Genomic DNA, 3576 nt, shown 5'->3' on the forward strand with positions numbered 1-3576 from the left:
TTTTATTGCTTTTTTTACAGAGAGGAAGGGAGAGAGATAGAGAGTTAGAAACATCAATGAGAGAGAAATATCGATCAGCTGCCTCCTGCACACCTCCTACTGGGGATGTGCCCGCAACCAAGGTACATGCCCTTGACCGGAATCGAACCCAAGACCCTTCAGTCCACAGGCCAACGCTCTATCCACTGAGCCAAACCAGTCAGGGCGCATTTTTAACTTTTTGAGGAAACTCCATACTGTCTTCCATAGTGGCTGCACCAGTCTGCATTACCACCAGCAGTGTACATACTCATTTCTTATCCTGAAATTTCCTGTTTAACAGAACCCCATCCACGAACCTGCTATAGTTTTTCTCATTCCCATGAGAATTGGGGACAAATAGTCCAGGGTCCTCTTCACGTACTCTTTCTCTACCCTCCCCCCACCCTCCACTAACGTGGACTATCTCCTGTCTACAAAATCTGTCAAGGGCTATGAGGGAATAAAACCTTGATAAAAATGCAGGTATTCTCTGCAGAATATTCTGCCTATTCACTTTTTCCAACAGAACAAGGTTTTGATTTTAATACTAAACTTCAGAGATACTATATTTCTCTGAGTACAGTGAGTTTTATGAAGGAAAAATTTATATCCCCAACACACAATTTAACATTTTAAAAAAGTTTTTTGAACTATTTATTTATTTATTTATTTATTATTTTTTAATCCTCACTTGGGGATATTTTCCATTGATATTCTTTTTTTTTTAATATATTTTATTGATTTTTTACAGAGAGGAAGGGAGAGAGATAGAGAGTTAGAAACATCAATGAGAGAGAAATATCGATCAGCTGCCTCCTGCACACCTCCTACTGGGGATGTGCCCGCAACCAACATTGATATTCTTTAGAAAGGGTGAAAGAGAGAAGGAAAGACAGAGAGATACATAGATGTGAGAGTAACATCGATTGGTTGCCTCCTGCACACACCCCGACCAGGGCCCGGGTCGGGGAGGGTCTTGCAACCAAAGTATAAGCCCTTGACTGGAATTGAACCTGGGCACCTTTGGTCCACAGGCCGACGCTCTGTCCACTGAGCCAAACCAGCTAGGGTTCTTTTTGAACTTTTAAATTGACATATAGTGTACATAGAGAAAAGTGCACAAGTTCTGAGTGTACAGCTAAATGAATTTCTATAAATTGAATGCATGTATGCCACCAGTCCTCAGGTCAAGAAAGAGAATATAACTAGCACTTCAGATGTCCCCTTCTTAGCCACACCCTACCCACCCAGTCCAAATGTAACCTCTATCTTGATGTCATATACCATAAGTTAATTTTGCCTATTTTTAGAACTTGGTAAGTAAAATTGTATAGTTCAATGCAACATTTTAAAACAAAAAACAATGTGCAGCAAGAGTCTTATTTATTCCAAATGCAATTGATAGACCATCAGAACCATCTGCAGATGTTTTGAAATACATGCAAATATTCTTTAGGGGATGTGTATATCTGGTGCTGCTGATTTATAAAGGAGGCATTAGACCATCATATTGAAAGTGAGCCATTCCTGCCATTATGTTTTTGTTGGAAATGCATTTTCATAGTGTACTTCACATGTAGCCCTTGTTTGTGCCTAGTATAAAATGAGTTCCTAAAAAGTTGGAAAAAGTTGGAAGAAACTGTGGAGAAAGAAACAGTTCAAGTGAGAAATAAGAGTTCAGTAAAAAACAAAACAAAACAAAAAAACACACAATGAAAATACTAAAGCCAAAGTACATGTGCACTAACCCCTGTGTACTATAATTCTATACTGGGGAGAAATGTGAAACTAGTTGAGGGGTTGAAATTGATGTATAATGCAATATAAATCTTTGATTTAAAAGGATGGGAAAATAGGTAATTAGTCAAAAATGTAATGATAGAATGCCTGACTTGGGGGAATGGATTATTGATAATAAGTTGGAGACCCCAGTTTTGAACTTTCCTTGAAGATCTATGGTTTGATGAGAGAATCTTATCCTATTTGATTGCTATAGGGAAAATTACAAAGTTCTCCACATGAGATTATTATTGGCTGGTCTCCATCTCTGTATGTGTTGAGGTTTTGTGATATGTAAGGCTTTTACAATTGGGTGGATTAGGTAGGGATGTGATTAGGGCCTTATGTTACAAGGCCTAAAAGCAGTACATAAAATTTTAGGCTTAACCATGAGTTCTCCTGCTCTCACCAGATGTGCTTATCATCCAGCAGGAAAGACTCCCTATGTGGTTAGTTCCCCTATCAGCCAGAGAAGCAGCCCTCCTGATTCTTAATGTATTGGTTTTACTCCCCTGCCAGCCTGCAGAATTACACAAGCCCCATCACATCCTCCTGTGGGAACCAGGAAACACCTCACCCTCTTTTTACTACAAAGCCTGCCTCCCACAGACCCTGCTTATTCACTCTATTCCTGAGTGCAACCCCTGTGTGGCCCTGCATGACGTTTGGTGTCCTCCTTGGCTGGGCTGTGAGTGTACATGACTAATACACTACTGGTGTCAGGTATTAAGCCTCTCATGCTATGTAGGGCCTGGGAATACTAGACGGCCCCTGGGAAGCTGAGGGCCATCTAATGAATGAATAGGAGGTGATCAGAACAGGACTGCATATGGAAATATTAACAGTCATTTAGGAAATCCTGAGAGAAGAATACCAGCAACAAGTCCATTGTGTAGTTTTATGGGATGTGCTGGTCCAGAGCAGGGTTTCTCAACCTTGGAACTATTCGTATTTTGAGCCAGAAAATCTTTTATTGTGGGGGATTGTCCTCTGCATTTAGGATGTCTAAAGGTTTCCCTAACTTCTACCAATTAGATGCCTGTAACACACCTCCTTCTCCAACTTGTGACAATCAAAATTGTCTCTAGATATGGCCAGTTGTCTTCTGAAAAATAAAATCACTTCTAATTGAAAACCACTGGTTCAGAATGATATCTTCCCAATTCAGTATCCTCTGACTTAGGAATGAGGAAAGATGGTCAGTGATGGGTAATGGATAATAAAAAGTAAGAAGGACGGCCCTGGTGAGGTTGAGACGGCCCCGGTGAGGTTGAGACGGCCCCGGTGAGGTTGGGACGGCCCCTGTGAGGCTGGGACAGCCCCGGTGAGGTTGAGACGAAGCCCTGATGGGTGAGATGACCCCGGTGAGGTTGAGATGGCCCCGGTGATGTTGAGACGGCCCCGGTGAGGTCGAATCGGCCCCAGTGAGGTCGAGACGGCACTGGTGAGGTCGAGACGGCCCCAGTGAGGCTGAATCGGACCCAGTGAGGCTGAAACGGCCCCGGTGAGGTTGAGACAGCCCCGGTGAGGTTGAGACGGCCCCTGTGAGGTTAAGGCGGCCCCTGTGAGGCTGAGACGGCCCTTGTGAGGCTGGGACGGCCCCTGTGAGGCTGAGATGGCCCCTGTGAGGCTGAGACGGCCCCTGGGAAGCTGAGAAAAATACCACATGAACTCACTCATTTATGAATAATAAGGACCATTATAGACTGATGAACAAAAATGGATACAGAGGCAGAGCAGCATTGAGCAGAATGTCAAACTACAGTGGGAACCCTG

General features: G+C 43.1%; 1 protein-coding gene across 3 annotated transcripts in view; it reads left to right on the forward strand.

The window, feature by feature from the left end:
* LOC102240533 (zinc finger protein 14 homolog) overlaps positions 1 to 3576 on the forward strand; it is a 46087-nt gene that overhangs the window by 13032 nt on the left and 29479 nt on the right. The window lies entirely within an intron of this gene.

This window comes from Myotis brandtii, unplaced genomic scaffold (assembly GCF_000412655.1).
Source record: "Myotis brandtii unplaced genomic scaffold, ASM41265v1 scaffold241, whole genome shotgun sequence".
Lineage (NCBI taxonomy): Eukaryota > Metazoa > Chordata > Mammalia > Chiroptera > Vespertilionidae > Myotis > Myotis brandtii.